This window comes from Physeter macrocephalus, chromosome 20 (genome assembly GCF_002837175.3).
Source record: "Physeter macrocephalus isolate SW-GA chromosome 20, ASM283717v5, whole genome shotgun sequence".
Lineage (NCBI taxonomy): Eukaryota > Metazoa > Chordata > Mammalia > Artiodactyla > Physeteridae > Physeter > Physeter macrocephalus.
Window position 1 is genome coordinate 15,148,778 of NC_041233.1, and position 22,330 is coordinate 15,171,107.

Genomic DNA, 22,330 nt, shown 5'->3' on the forward strand with positions numbered 1-22,330 from the left:
TTTGAAACTGTATAGATCTATTCTGCTGCCATGGGCCTGTTTATTCCAAAGTTTGATAGCAAATTTATAAGAAAACAATAATGCCATACTTATTAACTGTGTGATACATTAATTTGAAAATATTCATTATGACAAATCATAAGAGGAACGGAATGCTCTATTTGTTTACGTGATCAAAAAACTCCTCTGGAGGAATAATGGACTTTCTCTGGGAATCTGACATAGGAAACTACGAGAGGGCGCACACAGCTTGTTTAAAGCACATCTTTGTGTTTGCTTTTATTGGAAAGTTTCAGCCTTTTGTAGATGAACCCAAGGTAATTATTTTGGAAGACAGAGTGTTCTTAGGTTGTACTAAGCTAATGGGATAGTCAACTTGCTGCAGCTGGTGAAGTGGAACACCCAGGACAGGAAAAGGAGAAATTACTACCATTTAATATGTGTTGGGATCAAAGAACTCATTTTAATTTACCACTCTGCACAAAAGGGACCTCCCCCTCCTCTGAATTCCATGCCATTAAGGGAAGTCTGTAAAGATGTCACTCCGTAAACCCCAGACAGTATTGTTCTAATCTGTTCTTCTCTCACCACCTTGGCTGCTACTACTTGCTATTCACATGCTTGGGCTGCACCTGGAGGGCAAGACCGTTGATGATGACCACTTAAGGTCACACAGGCCTTCCTTTTCTGACCCCTACAACCACCATCACAGACACGCCGGGCACCACATCGCCCTAAGGCCATCAGGGAATTTCTACCACAACTATTGCTTCAGCCATCTTTGGCACACTACCAGCATCAAAGTTCTCTCTCAAATTAAAAACTTTTGCTCTGTGAAGGATACAGTTAAGACGATGAAAAGACAAATTACAGATGAGCGTGACATACTTTCAAACACATATCCTACAAAAAAGACTTGTATCCAATATATAGAGAGAATTTCTTAAACTCAACAATAAGAAAATAAACTCTGTGAATCAAGAAAAAATAAAGCAGAATACTTGAAGAGACACTTCACCAAAGAGAAGAAGGCAAATATATACATAAAAAGATGTTCAACATCGTTAGTCACTTGGAAATGCCAATTAAAACCACAATGACACGTCACTTCAAACTATTAGAATGGCTTAAAAAAAAGAGACAATGTCAAGTGCTCTGCCACTGGAACTATCAAACATTGCTAATGGAAATACCAAATGGCAGAAGCACTCTGGAAAACAGTTTCGCAGTTTCTTACAAAGTTTAACATACAGTTATTATCCCTCAATCGCACTCCTAGGTATTTACCCTAATGAAAGGAACATCTATGTTGACACAAAAACCCCCACACAAATGTTTATAGCAGCTTTCTTCATAATCAGTAAAAACTGGAAACAACCAAAATGTCCTCCAAAGGGTGAACATTTAAACAAACTTTGGCACATCCAAACAATGGAATACTGCTCAGCAATAAAAAGGAACATGCAACAACTTGGATAAATATCAAAGACATTGTCTTGAGTGAAAGAAGGCAGTTTCAAAAGGTTACATACTGTATGATTCCATTTAGACGAATTTCTCGAAAAAGAAAAACGCTACCAATAGAGAAGAGATCAGTAATTGTCAGGGGCTGGGGTGGGAAAGAAGGTGGCTGCAAAGGAACAGCATGAGAGAGTTCTGGGGTCATGAAGCTGTCTATATCCGGACTTGGGTGGTAATAAAATGAATCTATAGTTGTGTTAACATTCATAAAACTGTATCCCTCAAAAAATTCAACGTTATTGTATGTTCATTTAAAAAATAAATTAAAAACAAAACAGGAAATCCTTCAGCACCTCTCAACTTCCTAAAAAAAAATAAAAGAAAAGAATAGCCAAGACAATTTAGAAGAAGAAGAGGTACAAGGACTCACTGTACTAGATATCAAGACTTATTATGAAGTCATGTTAATTCAAACAATATAGTATTATTGACACAAGAATAAATAAACCAATGGAACAGACTAAAGGCTAGAAATAAACCTACATATATATGGACATATAACTTATGAAAAAGGTGGCCCTGCAAATCCAAGGGAGAAAGGATGGTCACTCAAATCAATGGTGTTGGGACAGCTTGGGTGTCCTGAAAGAAAATTCCACTATAGTTATATTGTAGATCTAAATATGAGGCAAAACAATAAAGCTTTAGATGATAATATAGGAGAATACTTTAATAACCTCAGAGTAAGGAAAGAGCTTTTTATTATTATTTTTTAATTAAATAATTTATTTATTTTTGGCTGCGTTGGGTCTTCGTTGATGCACGCAGGCTTTCTCTAGTTGTGGAGAGCGGGGGCTACTGTTTGTTGCGGTGCACGGGCTTCTCATTGCCGTGGCTTCTCTTGTTGCAGAGCACAGGCTCTAGGCATGCGGGCTTTAGTAGTTGTGGCACGTGGGCTCAGTAGTTGTGGCTCGTGGGCTCTAGAGTGCAGGCTCAGTAGTTGTGGTGCACGGGCTTAGTTGCTCCGGGGCATGTGGGATCTTCCTGGACCCATGTCCCCTGCATTGGCAGGCGGATTCTTAACCACTGCACAATCAGGGAAGCCCAGGAAAGAGCTTTTTAATCAGAAAGGTAGGAATACTGATATTTTTCATCATATCATGATAGCAAGAAATTGGAAATAATTTAAGTGTTCAATAATTACTGAATGCTTAAATCATAAATGGAAAAATATTACCATGCAAGTAATGTTTTCAAATAATAGTGAAAAATATGGGAAAATATTAAGAGACAAAAGAATGATCCAAACTATGCGTTAGTTATTGAAAATATATTGGAATAAATACAGAAAATATTATCTCTGGTCTATCAGTCAGGTTCCTGACAGTTACGATTGGCACACTCAGACCAGGTATTTTGAGGAGAATTTAATAAAGGGACTATTTACAAAGATGTAGGAAGGATTTAAAGAGAATAGTTGTTAGAACCCAGAGAGTGGCTATGTGAAGAGGGCTGTCAAACAGAAGCTGAGGCCTTTTATAGAAAGATACAGCCAATCCATGGAGATCTAGCAGGAAGTGAACAATGAGAATAAATACCTCAATTTCTCTGTTTTCCATCCTTCCAATCTCTGGCTGGTGCTTCCCATTAGCCAAGTCTAATAGGAGTCCAGAAGCCAAAGGGGGCTGGTTAATGCAGCCTATGCAGATCAGGCTTCCAAAGCTCAAAGTAGGGTGGAGAATGGATTTTCAGAGACAAAGGAGGGTATCTAGGACATCAGGGTGATAGGATACTAGGGATGATGATTTTCTTTTTTTGTAGTTTCTTCCTCTACATTTCAAGAAATAACATATATTACTTTCAAAATGTAAAAATGTGCTATTAAGCCCTAGATATACCTTCTTATTATCTAAACAAAGAGTGTGTTAGGTGTTAGCGGGGTATGTGTTTCCAAAGGAGATAGGAAGGTATAGATATACCCTTTCATTATAAAATCCTTTATCATAGCATCAGAAACACCTCAATGCCTATCAACAATCAAATGGATAAATAAAATGAATCCTGTATGGCAAGGAGTAGAATGAAGCCTAGATACCTTACCTCAGCTTACAAGGTCCTGGCCTGCCCACCTCACCAGCTTCATCCCCCTCTTCCTTTTTGCTTTAGCCATTGACCTTCCTGTTCTTCAAGTGTGTCACTTATTCTCCCTTACACCCTTTGGCCTAGGTGTTCTCTCTTCCTGGAATGAAGATCTCCTGACCTTTCTGTGGCTGGCTGCTTCTTAGATTTCATCTTAAATGACACCTCTTTAGAGATGGCTTCTTACCACCCATTCTACAGTAGCTCTCAAATCTGCTTTAATTATATATATAAAATATATATTTTTAATATGTATATATTTTTCATTTCATCCATCATGTTTTCATATATAATACAGTACACAGCATTCATATATATGTATGAATGCTCTACATATGTATACATATATAGCTTATTCATTTATTGTATGATGGCTATTTATAGTCACATCTCACCAGAATGTAACCTCCCCGAAAGCAGGCATTTTGTTGGTCTTGAACACTATCATCTCTACCTACAGTGTCCAGCCCATAATAGATGGTCAATTTCTATATGTTTAATGAATGTATGTACACCACACACATCCCTACGTGCAGGGAGGTGGAGAGGAGAGGACCACCAATCTGTCTGTTTATCATTGTAAGACCAAATGAAATAAGACAGAACACTTTTAGGTTTGTTTTGAAATCCACTGTTGAAATGGTGATAAGAGATTATTTAATCTTATACAAAATTTCAATAGTAATTTCCCACTTGCCAAGAGAAAATTGTTTTTACAGAGCCTACTATTTCTTTTGAATGTTAACTACCCAATTATGCCTCAGAAGTTGGTTTATAGCGCTGTAGTGAGTCTGATTCTCCATTTAATATACAGGAACAGATGTTCCATGCACGCCAGGGACAGGGGAATCTGTCCTGCTTTCTCTCGTCTCCCTCCTACAGCCCCACTGACTGCTCTCCACATTGTGGCCACATCCGCTCTCCAAACTGCGCAACACAGAATCAGGCAGCACGCTACCAATTTCCTGACATTTGATTGTCATTTTGCTAAAAAACAAGTTTAGGCTAATAATAGAGGTGAAATCCTGATACAAGTCTGGAACAATCCAGGGAGAAGTAGAGGCTGAGGGGTAAAGCTGAGGGGCAGAAAACAATTTGCGAGAGTTAAGAGACCAATTTAGAATGTGTTATTTTGAATCTAATTACATGTCCAGTGGTGACTGCTGACCAAGGACTGAAATCTTGATTCAAGTCAGTAGAGTGAGAATTTATCTTTTAGGAATTCTACGTAAATAATTCTGAAATTATTTCACTACTAAATTGTGCCGTCTAATATACTTTGTTTCAATGGATCTAATATATTTGGTTTCAATTTTGACTGATGTAGTCATTAGGACTTACTGATGATTTTCTTCTTAGGAATTCACATTTAAGACACATAGAAGAGTGTTTAATTTGTTTGGGTCCTATTTTCCACAGTAGGGGGGCCCGGAGTGTGGAAAAGCAGCTGCCCATAGGGCGGCCCTGGGAAGTGGAAGCTGTCAGGGGTCCATGCAGAGAAGATGGACAGCTAAGAAGTGATGGTGCACCCAGAAGGGCTGTCCAACTCAGAAGCGGAGAGGACTGAAGTTATTAGCCCTGTGGAAGGGATGGGACAAAGATGAAAAGGTAGGAACGTAATAATACTGGTGGCCAGGAAGGGCTCTAGATACTACAATTTTTTGTTTTTAAACTGGGTGGAAGCAACAGAAGGTTTTCAATTTCCTACGTAAGAACATTGTGGCAGATACTCCCTGTTACCTACTTAGCAGGCTTTTCCACCTTGCTAGGGGACAGACTTGCTCAGTTAAAGAGGGGAGATCCCTGGTCCTAGGAAAGATAGTTTTCTACTTCGGGCCTAAGGGTGAATCATGAGACTCTAGACCAGTGTGTCATTCAGGATTTGGTCAGAAAAGTCCAGTTCTGGGCCCACTACATAATAATACTATAGCTGTAATAGTGACAAATATTCTAAGCCTCATTTTTGTAGTCAACCTTTTTCAGTCATAAGACTGTTGTAAAACAAAACAAAACAAAATTAATCGATGTAAGTGAAATGTGATAAAATATTATTTATTTTCTATTCTCTTAACAAACATTCATTGAGTACCATCTTTGGGTTGTGCTTCTGTGCTAGGAGCTTGATATATAAAGCTTCAAGATACAGGCTATAATCACAGGTTTCATCTCTAATGTGGGGAGATAGATAAATATATGTAACTATATGTGTGTATTTGTGAGTGTGTATGAAGTTCAATTTTTTCTTGTTAAGGATGCTTTCTAGACAAATGGAAGTAAAAGCTCATAATAAAGTTTCATTTTAAAAGACTTCAAAGTTTTGTTCTCATATTAGTGGAGACCCAGCCCAATATTTGTCATCATTTATATCTATTATTGTAGTCAGTGGGACTAAATGTTTACGATGTGATGCTGAGGCTCAATCTTTGTCGTGCCATTTGAACCACCAAAAGTGAAATCATCAGTACACAGTTGTGTGTGATATTCTGGTTTGTTTTTATAGACGTGAAAATTAGTAATTCATATGTAGTAAAAATGGTCACTCTGGAATTTTAGCTTGCCGTAACACACTACTTCCTGATGACAGTGCCATATAAATGAGCTTTCTCTATTAACAAAGAAAAAGGCTTTTGGCTTGAAATTACGGACTGTGCAATGTAAAGGATTTGTGGATGAATTGAAAATAATTGTGCCAAAACTGAAGTCTTTTAAAGAAGAGAATGAGTTGGAAAGATTGTTCCTACAGCTAAACTTTCTCAAGAGTTCAAGCAAAGCCTTATCTATTTAACTTTAAATTAAAATAGAAAGTGTAAACTATCCCTTTTGAATCTTTAAAAATAGAGAGTCCGGGTGTTAACTCAGTCATTAAGAGTTATTTGGTTCGCAGGTTCTACAACTGGTTGACCTGAAGAGATTAAATTTTAAGACTGGACTGATGAGATACTTTATTTGTTAGCTCTATACCTGCGGAGGCTCAGAAATCACCCACGTCCACATTCCTCTTAAGTAGCCTACTTCTTTTTGAAAACTATCCCACATTCCTACCTGTGTTTAGTTTGATCTTTATAAAATATGTTATATAAATGTTACCTGAAACATGTAGCACTTAAAACCTTCCTGGAATAATTGAGATGTTCTCAACAAAACTGAATAAACAACACAAAGAAGTGGATAAGACTTCTTGAAAATTCATTTTGGCAACTTTACAGGAATTTAAAAACTCTAGATTGCCTTGTTTTTTATATAATGGCCCTACTCTGCTTAATTGGAACCTAATTATTCCTGTTTCTAGATCATTATAGTTCCCTGCTTCCTTCCTTTTCCCCTTTTGTCCTCAGCAAGAAACTAAATGATATGACTTTTAACATTTTCTTTATGGATAGTTCTCATTATGAATAAGATGGAGACAGAAGACAAAGCCATTTATGGAAACGAAGCTCATGGATGACTGGTTGATAATGATTTCCTTTTGAGTGGTAACCCTGATAAGAGCGATGACCTTGCCCATCATGTTCAACACCACATCTCCAGGACTTGGTATGGGAGCTGGTACCTGATAGATGTTCAGTAGATACTAATTGGATAAATAAACTCATCTCTGTCTTGGGTGTTGCTAATATGCATGACACAGGCTAATTGTATAATCATGATAAAATCACTGTAATAAGAATCATAGAACTTGATTGGCCAATAACTAGATATAACTCTGGGCAAGAAACAATGCTTTGTTTGTCAGGACGTGGATTTTTAATTTTAAAATAAGGATTTTGGATGACATCACTACTCTGAAAACTTTCTTGTTAGTTTTGTTTTAGTAATGAAACGTATTTTTAAAAACATATCGTAAGTAGAATATCAACACACTTTATACAGCTACTAAAGGCAGAACAAATTTGGTTTGAAACAGGGCCAGAACCTCCCCTGCTTGGCCATTCTACCCCTATTGCTTCCTCTCCCAGGATGAGCCTTGAGTCATCTTTTTTGGAACCCTAAGGCTCCAGAGAATACAGTTTGATCAATGAATTTCAAAAACCAATAGCCAATGACTTAGTTATTTTTAATATTCTAGTTTGAAAATTTTATGACCAGCATGAAAAGATGTCATAGTGAACAAAGAACAAACAGTTCTCAATAATAGCTGAAATCAAGCTCTAGCCCTGCATTACTGTGTAACTATGTGGTTCATTTTCTTATCTATCAAGCAGACTATGCTGCTTAATAGTGGTGTGCTGACCAATGACCAGTTAACCTAGGAGATAATTGTTCTGGTTACCTCTTGCTACAAAATAAACTTCCCCAAATTTTGTTTGCTTGACGGTATTCAGCTGGAAAATTTGGGCTGGTCTGGAGGGTCCAAGTCAGTTTCATTCACATTTCTATTTCCTTGACAGGAATGGATTGCTGGGAGCCTGGACTCAGCTGGGACTGTCAAGTAGAGTGCCTACTCCAGGCCTTTCCAGCATGGCAGATTCAATGCGGTCAGAGTTTTACATGCTCAAGGCTCTAAGAAGAATGTGCCAGAAACAAGGCATAAGCTATGTGGCCTTTTATGACCCAGCTTTGGAAATCACATAGCATCCCTGTGCCAATTCTGTATGTCTGAAAGCTGTCACAAGCTTGTCAGATTCTAGGGGAGCGGCTAAGACCCCACCTCTCAGTAGGAGGAGTGTCAAAGAGTTTGCAGCCATGTTTTAAAACTACCAGAGTTATTCTACTCTTCAGTCTCTGTCTTATTACTGCAGAAGTAAAGGAAAATTGGTAGGTGTGAGTAATATATTTCTCTCCACAGTCTTAGGAGAAGAATATTACAAGGGATTCCACACTTTCTCGAAAATTCCATGTTGGAATTAAATGTACCACGCCAAGCCAAATGACTACTGGGTTTCTTGAGTTCCATGCTTCAGGCAAGCCTCAGACCTGTGCAACAGAATGTTTTGGCAGAATTCTTTGCCATTGGTATCATTCACTATAAACAAGGCTTCTCTAGTTAGGACATACTAAACCACTCAACCATTGATTGGATAATGGAAACAGGACATGCACATTTGGAGGGCTGCTTCTAGAATTGCAATTCTAAGAGTTCCTGGCATGTAGGTTTTGTTATGCAACTAGAACCATTTGGATATTTTTTCCTGCCTCCCAGTAATATTAGAAACAAATAAGTTGAAGCCATAGAATGTATGTTGTCTGGGGAAACATACTGAATGCACTTTTGGACACAACTCTTTTCTTAAAAATGTCTTATAGCATGAAAAGAGAATGTGAAAGTGTTTAGGAGGCTAAATTTCTTATTTTCCTTTGTACTGATAAATGGACTTGGCTGGACTTTTTCTACCCAAATGAAAGGTAACAGGGAGTACTGTTTCACTATCAAAAATGATCTTTTTTTTAACCTCTCTTAACTCTACACGTTGCCTGGAGAATTCTCCTAACGTGGAATATATAACTCAAAATTTTTAAAGACACATAATGGAAAATAATTCCAGGAATCAAATTACATTGGTGGAAAATTGCCACAGAATTGTTTCACAAAACTAACGAGAGAGTTAGTTAGTTTTTTTGGCGGTACGCGGGCCTCTCACTGTTGTGGCCCCTCCCGTTGCGGAGCACAGGCTCCGGACGCGCAGGCTCAGCGGCCATGGCTCCCGGGCCCAGCCGCTCCGCGGCATGTGGGATCTTCCCGGACCGGGGCACGAACCCGTGTCCCCTGCATCGGCAGGCGGACTCTCAACCACTGCGCCACCAGGGGAAGCCCTGAGAGAGTTAGTTTTAAGAACCAAGAAATATGAGAGATTTTCTTAGTATCTTGCACAAGACCACTTTATACCACGTGGATCTGCAGTCAATACGGACATAAATACCAAAATGTCTCTCCTAATCATCACAGTTGTCTCTAAAATTAACAGTACAGGTCAAGCCCTTTGTTTAAATGAAGGTAATGGGTCAACTAGAGTTCTGGCTATCCCTCAGAGAGGTAATCATAATTATTGGCAGGTGCTGCAGTATTATTATTTAGATAACTTGCCATTACCGAAGGGAAGGGAGGGCAGTGTTCTGAAAGCTTGAGGCACAGAGAAAGTAACTGTGGCTAGAGCCAGGAGAACTGCTGGGACGGCTGGCCAGAGAGAGGCATCAGGAAGGGAACCCTGCACCTCAGGAGGCAGCCCTGGGATGCTGTGAGCCAGACGCACAGAAAGGAAAGCTAGGGTGGGAGCAAGGTGGAGGGGTATACCCATGAAAAATGCTAATTGTGCTGTTTTGTATAAGGGTGTGCCTATCTCTGTAAGTTTCCTCGTTAGGAATATAAAATAACCTAGTTAACAACTTGGTTATGGTTAACTTAATCTCTATTCTTCAGCCTTACTTGGTAAAGTGTTAACAAGATTGTAAAGATTCAGTGAAATGACACACCTGGCAGTGTCTTAACACAAAAGGAGTTCTTGATAAAATGATAGTTGTGTCATTAGAAGTAGATAGCCCATCCAACTGACTAATTTGAGGAGCATTTTGTAAAGGAACTCTTTATAAAGGCCTGGGAAGGATGTGGTGAAACCCCAAGCTTAGTACAACTGTACTAGTCACCTGAGGCCTGAATAAATAAGAAAAGGGGGTATTTACCAGAACCTGGAGACAGAGAATAGTTGGAAAGGGATGCCCAAGAGGAGCTGGGACTTTCAGGAGACGGATGAAGCCAGTGTGTAGCAATCCCACAGGAGGGAGCTGGGGGAATAAATAATCCAGCTGAAGCCAAAGAGTAAGGGAGCTCACTGATGACATCCGTATGGGTCAACCTCCCAGGGGTACAAAGCAGGGTGCATGGAGAGCGGACGTGGAGGGGCAAATGGAAAAGGGACTCAGCATAACCATAATTATAACTATTTTTTTCCCATTATTCCAATATCTAGTAACAGAATCCTCAACACTTAGCACAGTGCCTGGGACCTGGATTTTCAATAATAATCTGTTGAATGGATGAATAAATTCCCCACCCATGATTACATCAGTTAGGAATTAAGTCAGGTTGATATTAAAAGAAACCCAACTACAGTAGCTTAAAAACACAAGAGTTATTTTGTACGTAAGAGAAATCTGGAGGCAGATTTCCAAAGAGGTAGTATTTTTCTGAGTACATTTTTACCTTGAATAAAATCTGCTATAACTAAGGAAGAAGGTCAGCATTCTCTTGATCAAATAGGATGGACCTCAAAGACCAAATTTTCTCACTTGAGAAAAGAGAGTTATGGAAGAACCACATAAGTTATCTCCCTTTATCTGTTTCTTAGTCTGAGTCTGAACTAGCCAAATAAACTAGTTATCTGCAACAACTATCTGGATAGTAGAAGAGAAATAAACATTGACTGGGGTATTGTGTGTTTGTATATGTGTGTGGGGGGGTATCTTCCATTTTTAATTTTCGAAACCCCTCCCCACCTCACTTTTTGTGCAGCTCACAAACCAATCATGATACTGAATCAAATCCCAGCTTGTTCCCCCAAAAGAGTTCTAAAAATGGCCCTATTAAAATAGGCCCCCCAAAATAGTTCCCCCAAAATAGTTCTAAAAATGGCCCAATCAAAAATGGCTTGATTGAATTTTTGTCTTTAAATTTAAAAAAATAATAATTGAGAAAAAAAATCAGAAAAGTACAAAGGACAATACATCAAACTCTCATGTCCTCACCAGTTAACAACAGAAAATTAACATTAAAAAAACTTGCTCCTTTTAAAAGTAAAACTTATAAAACAAAATCCCCCTCTAGACCAAAGCCAAGTGTGTGTAAGTGGACAGGATGCTAAGGGCAGGGGCCTTTGCCCAGGATCTCTTCCTGGGTCTCTTGGGAAGATAGCCTTGTAAGTTTCCCACCTACCAACATGGAAGTTGGCCATATCAGTGTGAACTGGGAAGCTCTCTCTGGGAGATATATGCAGGAAGAAGGTTTAGCTTTCCAGTGCTCTTCTAATTTCTGCATGCCACTGATTGGGTCCAGGGTTTCCTGATAGAGGAGGTGGGGAATGGGGTGGGGGGATGGGGGGTCAAATCAGAAGATTACCCTGTGGAAGTCAGCAGGCCTGGGAAGGATGATCTTATAGTAGAGGCTGTGGGATCAGACTCAAAGCAGAGCCAGCTGGGGGCTACGGGAGAGACCCGGGAGGTCCTGAGCACCATCAAGTGCTAAGATAAGACCAAGTCAGCCTGGTAGCACCACTGGGCCAGACCACATTAAGACCAGACGACGGTAAAGGACACCAGTTGCCAACTTCAGCTGCAGTGCCAGAGGGAAGGCATGACCAGGCAAAAAAGAGAGACGGCCAGCAAGGGTCCAAGTCCCTCGCACTGCATTCTACCACCATTAGATGGCTTAATCTACCCTAATCAGATGCTATTCGTAGAGCATTAGGGTAAGTCTGAGGGATGGATCATTTTACTCAGTCACACAAAAGATACTATTTGAAACTATGGATTGAATGTTATTGCTTTAAAAAATATGCTTCATTTTTATAGTAAAATATTGACATGGTCCATAGATTTATACAATGTACAGAAAAAACTCTTGCTTTCCCAACCACCCCATTCCTAATCCCCCAATAGCATTCCTCTCAAAGAACACAATTTTAATTGGCTTCTTGTGTATCTTTCCAGAGTTTCTCTATGCTATTACTAGAAACGTTAATACATATTTTTAATCTTATTTTTTCATTTTCTTAAAGCAAAGGTAGCATAACTATTTTTGGCCCTTTTTCCCATATAAAATGTATCACTGGGATTTCTGTATCAGGACAGTGTATAGTGTACCCATTCTTTTGTTTGCTTTTTGGAGAGTAGTGTAAGGATACTTCATAATTTATTCAACTCTTTCCTTATTGATGAACACAGATAAAATTTTGCTATTATAAGCAATGCTGCAATGAATAGCCTTACAAATATGTTATTTTGTCTACATGCAGGTATATCTTTAACAAAAACTGAGCGAGTTGAAATCTAAATAAATGTGTAAAGTGGACGGAAACATTTATGCCACAGAAGATTGGAACATTGCCAAGTCTAATTGTCCCAGGCACCCAGTGAGAAGTATCTTTTAGGGGATCAGATCAGTTAATGGAGAAATAAAGAAGCAACGTAATCTTGGTACATTTAAGAATTTTGTTAGTAAGTTGGTGACTCTACCTCATATCCATAGATACATGTAAGCAAACATTAAAAATAAAACTGGGCTCATAGTCTACACACCCTTGTAACGGTTGCAAGACAGAGATCCACTGAGGCCAGTCCTTAAAGGATTTACAATGAATGACAAGGAAATTGTCTTGGAAATCTAAGAACAGGGGCCAGGTTTGGGCAGGTTCCTGTGCAAAGGGCTGGAGTCTGGATCTGGAGCCCAGGCATCTGCCAAGAACCCCACAGCAGGAGCTGGAGTCCCCGCTGCAGAGCTGCGTTGACAGCATGGTTGGCTGCCCTCCATCTGCCTGTTTGCCCCGCCTTCAATTGCTCTGTCTACTATTCTTAATTTTTGTTCCCTCACAGTTTCAGTTTACTACTTCTTACAGCAGTTTCTCAATCTTTAATCTACCTTATTGCCTTTTAACTGAGCTCTCACTCTTATTGTCTCATGATTTCTGGGTTTTTAGTACAAATTTCAAACTTTGCCCTGCTGTGTTTCATCCAGCACATAGAGACAACAGGTTGCTGGCAAGGCTACTAATTGGCTACCCTTGGATCTGTTACTCTCCTGAGCCAGTCAACAATAGTGGAAGGAGGAAACGTGGTAAAGCAAGGCCCCCCTGCCTGGCTGCAAGAGGAATGGGTGGGGCTGTTTCCCTCACAACGGGGTGTGGTCAGGGCAGGTGTGTTAACATTTCCAATATATAGAATCATGGTAACATCTTTCCATGTTGTTTACTATCCCCACATGATTATAAATAACTGCATAGTCGTCTATCATATAGAAATTCTGTAATTTATGTTATGAATTCCTATTACTGACATTTAGATTGTCTTAAGTTATTTTGATAATTCTTTTAAAATAAAATGAAATGAAACCAGGTTTAAAAATCCCTCAAGCTGGGGACTTCCCTGGTGGTCAATGGTTAAGACTTTGCCTTCCAATGCAGGGGTTGAGGGCTCGATCCCTGGCTGGGGAGCTAAGATCCCACATGCCTCGTGGCCAAAAAACCAAAACATAAAAAAAGAAGCAGGGCTTCCCTGGTGGCGCAGTGGTTGAGAGTCCGCCTGCCGATGCAGGGGACACGGGTTCGTGCCCCGGTCCGAGAAGATCCCACAGACAGGGGTTGGTGCCCGGGCCCGAGATGATCCCACATGCCGCGGGGCGGCTGGGCCCGTGAGCCATGGCCGCTGAGCCTACGCGTCCGGAGCCTGTGCTCCAAAGAAAAGAAAAAAAAAGAAGCAGTATTGTAACAAATTCAATAAGGATGTTAAAAATGGTCCACATCAAAAAAATCTTAAAAAAAAAAATCCCTCAAGCTGACAAAAACCATTTAAGCCACTTATGCAAAACTAAGTGGTTCATTTCATGAACGAAATGTAATTTAGGTTATTTCTTGTCAATGTCTTTGATAATCATAAAACTTAAGTCATCTTCCCTAAATGGTATAAGATAATCACTTTTCACCAACCTCCTTCAGTCTGGAAACCCCCAATGTAATAACTAATCATTGTAAAGGCTAAACAACATCCTCCTTTTCACTTTAGAAGCTATCCTGTAATGCCATGCCTCTGAACTTTATACCAGTTTTGAGTTTGAAATCTCCCCGTTCTTGCTTCTCATTCAATAAATTATTCATATCAAGTAAAGTTCTCTGAGTTTTCTTTCGACAATACAAACAACACTCCACTAAAAATCAAGGAAAGAGGTGCTTTAAGGGTTAGAAACAGGGCTGGCTTCATGGGTGTGACCCAGGCCATTGTGTTCAAAAGGGCCCTGTGCTTGGTTTAATGTTCTGCTATAGCTGTCTTGAAATTAGCAGTAATTTCTGAACAAGGGGCCTTGCATTTTTATTTTGTGCTGGGCTTCTCAAATTATGTAGATGGTCCTGGTTAGAGAATATATATAACAAGGAGAAAGGGATGAAACAGTGATGAGCATTGAAGAGATGTCAAGAAATTGATCAGAACCTGATGGGTACTTCCCCCTTATGCTTGTGTAGAAAGATATGATACTGATGTATTAACTGATGCATTTTTTCCCCTGTCCACCTCTGTCTCTTATCAATCTCCTTACCTCCACTGGGGCAGCTTCTAGGAAGGTAAGTAGGCAATTCTCTGAGTATTAAAATAGGCCTTTGGAATGATAGCAGAAACAACTGTCTTGAGATAAAAGGTGTTCTGAGTTGCAAGAGCCTGGATTCTGAAGGCTTTAGAACAGAATAATGGTTTTTGAAGAAAATATTCTCAGTTCAAGACAGTTTTCCCATCCTCTCAACTATGATATCCATAAGAGAGAAGAATCAGAGCACACTTAGATACTGTTGTTTTCTGGAGAGGGTCCTCTGCCTTGGTGCCCACTGCTGGGGCATGCCCTTGAAAAGTTTTGGGGCTCCAGTGACAAAGAAGAGCTGTGCTTCACTTCCTGAGTTGAACTGGGAGAGACAGCAAGCTTTATGGGTCTCCCCTCAGCACCACGGTGGGGAAGCAATAGATATGGTGGAGGACTGTCTGCCCAGGGGAGCCTGAGACACCCTCACATGGTCCCCCAAACCCAGGTGGGCTGGAAGCAGCTGAATGCTTTCCTGAGAGACGAAGCGATGGGCACAAGCCTCCAATAGAGAGGACTTAAGAGACTTTGTGGTCAGGAGTAAACAGGATCCATATGTACCCAAGACCTGAGGCCAGGTGGGAAAGAGGACATTTCAGAGGATGCCATTGAGGGCAGACAGGATCAGGGACCAGAGACCCACCCGGATGCCTTGGAATTACCTACACACTCTGAGCAGGGGCAAAGTGCATCAGATATCAGGGTAATAGAACATAAAAATAGAAATTAAGTCAGCTGAAGAAAAATGAAATACATTTTAAAAGCTTGCACTTGTGGCCTGAGATTCTTACCTGCTACACATACTTTTCATAGGTGCAAATATTTGAGCTTAGATAGTCCCTTGGAGCTCATCAAACACCTGGAAAAAAAATGTGATTTAAGAATAAACACTCCTCTGTTCTTTTAAATGTTTTTACATTTCATGAATAGTTGAACCAGTGTCTGGCTCCTGAGATACTTTGATAAACATCTCAGAAATCAACACGTGATGTTCACCTTTTTAGAGGAGTTATTCTTCAGACTTGGCATACTTTTAGCAGTGGAACCCTCTCTTCAAATGAAATATGAAGTACCTCGATATACAAACAGTTAGGTGGGGTGTTCTGATGGGAGATTAGAGTCTCTCCCTTCCTCACTGTCCCCTTTCACCCTGAGGTGGTCCTAGAGACACCCCCCCCGCCACCCCCCCCCCCCACACACACACACACTTGTAGTCCTAGTGACTTGTGTACAATTTGGAAAACCACCACTTGTTCAGACTGTTCTAATTTTGATGGCCTCATAAATAAGAAGGTGGAGAAGATGACCTTTGAGGATTGCTATCAACCATAAAATTCCATGAATAGGAATTTGGGGAGAAGAGATATTTTCTCACATTTTAACCAGATCTTTAAGTGACTGGAATAATTTGCTTGTCTACCTTAATTTGACGAACCAGTTGGAACAAACTCTGGAGGGTAGGAGAGTCTTTTGAGGACTCATAGGTAGTAGGAATAATATATTTTCAATTTCACTGGTGTTAAATCCAACAATGAAGCAGAACGAATTATATTCTCCTAAGAAAGTAAGAATGTCTTTCCAGCAAAAAAGAGTCCTTGGAATAATTATTTATCCTCGGCTCTTTGGAAAATCATGGTTTACTGCCAGATGGGTATAGAAGAGGAATGATTTTATTCATGTGAATGTCAATATTGCCTTTAGGAGGTAGGAATGTTAAAAATAGTGTTTGAAAATTTTGGAGTCTAGTTACCATATAATGAAATCTTAGCTATAATCTTGCCCTCTCTGAGAAAAGTATTATTCTATTTTTGTTAAATATTTAAAAATTAACCCATAAGGAAATGAAAATCATCATTTTAATCGTGCCTCATATTTGTTTAATAATCTCAAATGATTAATTTTCTAATTAAGGAAATGGAATTGATTTTGGAAAGTTACCACGTAGTATTCATGGTTGAAGTGTTCAATACTTCATTATGACATTTAACCCAGTTTAATAAAAATTCTGCAGTTTTCTAGGAGAGCATTCCCCAAATGTGTCCTATTGCTGCTGTAAGAGATTAATAGAGGTCACACACAAAGTATTTCTATATTGAAAGAAGTTTGGGAAACACCACATACCTATATATGTTTGGGTTTGCATTTCAATACCCTAATTAAAGCTCTTAACAATTTCCTTTATAACAGGTGCTTTTACTTCAAGACTTTATAGACATAGAATAAGAGGCAAAGACAGATTTTTTTTTAAAAAAGTTATTCTCAGCTCCTATTTATTCTCTGTTTACTCAGAGACCATAACAAGGGGGAACCCACTTCTAATTCTTGGTTCTCCAAATGCGCAAATTGACAGATTATATGGTCATTCTCAGCTGAGACTCTAAAGCAGATGAAGGTCTGAGTATAATGAGGTTCCTCTCAGAATTCTGAGGAGGAGTACAGGTGAAAAGACACAATTTTGGGTTGAGTTGTTGATTTTTATCCCTTCATCAGGATGAAGTCTGACATGTGATATAGTGGCTACACTGTCCAATATGGTGGTCACTAGCCACATGGAGCTATTTAAATTTAAATGTAATTAATTAAAATTCAATAAAAATTAAAACTCAGCTCCATACATGCACTAGTCACATTTCAAGTTCTCAATAGTCACAGGTGAATATTTCCATCATCGAAAAAAGTTATACTGGAAACACAGGTCTAGAACACTTGTCCCAGCCATTGAACCCTAACTCAAGATAAGAATTTTGCGGGCTTCCCTGGTGGCGCAGTGGTTGAGAGTCCGCCTGCCGATGCAGGGGACACGGGTTCGTGCCCCGGTCCGGGAAGATCCCGCATGCCGCGGAGCGGCTGGGCCCGTGAGCCATGGCCACTGAGCTTGCGTGTCCGGAGCCTGTGCTCCGCAACGGGAGAGACCACAACAGTGAGAGGCCCGCGTACCGCAAAAAAAAAAAAAAGAATTCTGTACTCTCCTGTTTGTCTGGGGCCTTCTCTATCCATCTACACTGAGCTCCTTTGTCCTGACAATGGGTTTTTATTTTATATTTCACAAGATTTTCTCCCTAGGTACTATTTTAGTACCTACCTTAGTGTTTCAGTTACTTATTTTATTTTCATGATTCTGAGAGTTCGCCAGGCTCAGTTGGTGGTTCTTCCTCTTCACATGGTTATTCCTCTTCACTAGAATCTCTTGTGTGACTGCAGTCAGCTGGAAACTTCACATGAACCTGGAATGTCAAAGATGATTTCATCTACATGCTGGGCATCTCTGCAGGGGTGACTGGAATGTCTGGGAGCTGGCTGGTCTCTCATTCTCTCTCTTACAATTATGGTTCAACTCTTATTTTACTCTATAAACAGGTGAAAGCAGAAGCTGCCAGACCTCTGAAGGGCAGGGCCTAGAACTTGCCCAACAATGCTTCTATCACATTCTATAGGTCATAGCAAGGCACAAGACCAACTGGAGTCAAGGGGAGGGGAAACAGTTTTCACTGCTTGATGGGAGGCACAGTTATCTTTGCAGACGATCTATTATAGTATCTAACCCCCTTTTTGATCATTACATAAGACTTTCTTGAAGATATGTACATAACAGAACTGAATAATGAATAACAACAAATAAACTTTTACTTTACAGTTTTTACATGCAGAAATATATACTTGTAAATAAAATTTCCACAGCATTTAGGAGCCAGAGGTGGCGTCATCATAACTGCTGTGGTAAGAAAGGTTGGGGGTGGGGAGGAGTGTGAAATGATTCTCCTTCAAACCCCTCTTCCACCCTTTCTCTTAGAGAATCACAGTGTTCATGACTGTACTAAAGAATCTGAGCAAGCCTGCAGAAGAAAAGCAGTTTTTCCAAAGGGAATTTGGACTTGTCTCCCTTCATATTTACCCATAATGAGATGATTTCCCCACTTTTCTTTGAGATGCTTAAAATAAATTCTAGCTGGGCAGTTCAGTCATAAGTAAAGGAAATACGTGATGCTAAAATGCACTCATAATTTAAAGATGCAATTGAAAAACAAGATAACATGTTTTACAAATAATATTTTCCATAATTAGAACATTAGTAATTTCCAGGATGAAAATGTGTGTGTGGAGATGGGGAGGGGTTCAGAGTACTGTAAGCTTGTCAGAATATACATTTAAACAATTTTGAATGGCATTTTAACAATATTTATCAAAATTTAAAAACCATGCCATTTAAGTCAGCATTTCTACTTATAGGAATTTATCCTCATTCCAATAAATCCTTAGTCAAATCCCTCTCTTAACACACTCCATATATTTAATGACCTTTTTGTCTTTTGAAGAAAAAGAAATATCAAATTGAGAGATAACAATTGTTCACAAGTAAGATGTATCAGGATGGGAATGCTCTTTTCTTAGTAAAAACAGCTTCACATTATTGCCACAAATTGGATGTGTAAAGATTGCAGAGTTTATGGAAAATGTCTGTTCAATAAACTGATCCAGAATGCTGTGTAATATTGCTTTAACAATTAGGATGAGAGACTTGGCACATCCCAATGGATTTCTACCTCAAGGAAGGTAATTGAAAGAATCAAAACTTATTTGCCCTTTGAAAATGTCATTCACCTGTAGGCAGAACCTTCCATGATCATCCTGGTGAAACACAGTGAGTGCAGACAGCTCAGATATTTGAAAGAATTCTGCTCACCAGCAGCAGAATGAAACCAATGTGGTAATATCTGAATATTGAATAAAGTTGCTTTGAGTAGAGAATAAATGTGCTATATAATACCTCTTTAGCTGGCTTCTGGGTCTCTTGGGTCCCTTGAAATTTATGCCCCATGACTTATTAGAACCAAAATTAGAACTTGCTTAGAAGGTAATCCTTGGTTTTCAAGCACCTTATGCAATCTGACAGATACTCACATAAATATGCAAAGATATCCATATAGGACTGATCATTGCAGTACGGTTTGCAACTAATAAAAGGGAAGCAATCCTAATAGGAACTGGTTACCTGGATGGTGTACATCCATACAATGGAATGCCAATATACATAGCCATTAAAATGAAAATGTAGAACTCTATATATATATTTCTGTGGAAAGATGTGCAAGATATGTTAAGTGAAAAAAGAAAGGTACAGAACAATATGCAAAATAAAATATACATTCATCTAAGTAAAAAAATGTGCGTGTATGTGTTTGAATAGACAGAAAATTTCTGAAAAGGACTACGTAAGAAATTTAGGGCTACCCTGGTGGCACAGTGGTTGAGAGTCTGCCTGCCGATGCAGGGGACACGGGTTCGTGCCCCGGTCCGGGAAGATCCCACATGCTGTGGAGCGGCTGTGCCCGTGAGCCATGGCTGCTGAGCCTGCGCATCCGGAGCCTGTGTTCCACAACGGGAGAGGCCACAACAGTGGGAGGCCTGCGTACCGAAAAAAAAAAAAAAAAAAAAAAGAAATTTAACAGTGGTCATCTATAGGAAGGGCATGGGATGTAAATAGGGGAATTAACTATACCTTCTTATTATTTGATCTTTAAAAAAAAACACAAGTGAGCATACTTTCATAACTTTTAAAAACGAATTAAATGGTGAAGAAATAAAATAATTGTCAAGGAAAAGGAAAAAGAAAAATTTAAAGTAATGTGTTCTAAAACAATCCCATATAATGTAGTTAAATGATCATTTTAATCTGAAGCACATGGCGGTCAATAGTTTTATGATACACAAGAAAGAATACAGGGTTTGGAGCCAGACGGATCCAGGGTTAAATTCCAGCTACCCAGTACTTAGAGTAGAGCTTTGGGAAGGTCACTTCCACTTTTAGAAAATCCTTTTTCACATTCGTCAAATGAATATAATCATACCTTCCTGACAAGGAAAATTATGTTGGTAAAATACATGGCATACTTCCTGTGCCATAGTATTTGCTCAATAAGGGTTGCTGCTGTCATTCCACTATATGCAAGCTGTCTGGATCTAAGTCTCAACTTCAGTTTCTACATCTGAAAACAAGAAAAATTAGTACCCATTATATGGGCTACAGAGAGATGAGCTCAGGCAATCAGCAAATTGTATTTTTAATATCTCTGCACAAATTTCCTAAGAGCTACTTACACATGATTTCAAACTCACAGAATAAAGGAAAAAAATATTAGTTTCCATTAAATCCACTTCATAATCAGCCTACAAAAGACCATTCTAGTTGAATACCTTCCCAATGGTATTATCTTATTTTGTTGCTCACAGCATTGTGAGTTGATTCCTGTGTTGAAGACTGCTGGCTCACATATCTGGGTACTGATGACAGTGTACATCTTAGCGAACTTATCTTAGTTTAAAATCTCCCCTTAGACCATGTTTAAGAAATATTTTTTTAAATACAATTTTTTCTTATGGGTTTTATTAGTCAGGATCCTCTAGAGAAACAGAACCAATAGGATACATATGGATATATATGAGGAAATTTGTAATAGGAATTGGCTTATGCAGTTATGGAGGCCAAGACATCCCACAATCTGCCACCTGCAAGCTGGAGAACCAGAAAAGTTGGAGGTATAATTCAGTCCAGGTCAGAAAACCTGAGAACCAGGGGAGCCCATGGTGTAACTCCCAGTCCAAAGCTGAAGGCCTGAAAACCAGAGGGTCACTGGTGTAAGTCCCAGACTCCAAAGGCCAGAGAACTAGGAGCTCTGATGTCCAAGAGCAGGATATTTGGATGTCCAAGCTCAAGAAGAGAAAGAGGGAATTCACTTATTCTCCTCCACTTTGTTCTACTCATGCCCTCAATTGACTGGATGATGCTCATCCACAATTGGTGAGGGTAGATCTTCTTTACTCAGTCTACTAAATCAAATGCTAATCTCTTCCAGAAACACCTTCACAGACACACTCAGTGATAATGTTTTACCAGCTATGTGGGCATCTCTTAGCCCAGTCAGGTTGACACATAAAATTAACCATCACATGAGTTTTCTGATTTCCCTCTGAAAATATTCCCACCCATCCACAACTGCATATACTATATTATTTTTTTCCCAAAATATTTTTTGCTCACATTTAGAAAAAGAAAGAAGAATCATCTATTAGTGGTTTAAAAAAATGGAGTATTTGTCTATGTTTGACCAAGGCCTCTGACAAAATTCCAAGCCAGCTTTCCATGGGAAATGAGGCAGCTTTATTTATTTTGCATGTGATAAATCATATCTTTATCAATCACTTCTCTATAATATCTTTGTGTGTAGGAAGAGGCATTTGGTATAAAAATATTAAAGGAAATATATTTCTTAATCTTTTCCATTTACTCTGTGAGCAAATTCTATAAAATGTTGTAAAATTTAACCCATAAACCTTTTAGTCTCTATCTCTAGTAGATATCACCACATCTAACAAATTTAGCAATGATTCCTAAATATCATCCAATGTACAGCCTATGTTCAAATGTCCCTGGTGTCTTAAAATACATTTTTCAATCACATTACAAAC

General features: G+C 39.2%; 1 long non-coding RNA gene across 1 annotated transcript in view; it reads right to left on the minus strand.

The window, feature by feature from the left end:
* Window positions 1-2,269: 2,269 nt before the first annotated feature.
* The window catches only part of LOC114484479 (uncharacterized), a 44,962-nt gene continuing 24,901 nt past the window's right edge, over window positions 2,270-22,330 (minus strand). The window contains exons 2-5 of the long non-coding RNA XR_003677415.2: window positions 17,949-18,090; window positions 15,658-15,725; window positions 3,060-3,291; window positions 2,270-2,547 (exon numbers count right to left, since the gene is read on the minus strand). This is a non-coding gene — a long non-coding RNA (uncharacterized lncRNA). The remainder of the gene's footprint in view (window positions 2,548-3,059; window positions 3,292-15,657; window positions 15,726-17,948; window positions 18,091-22,330) is intronic.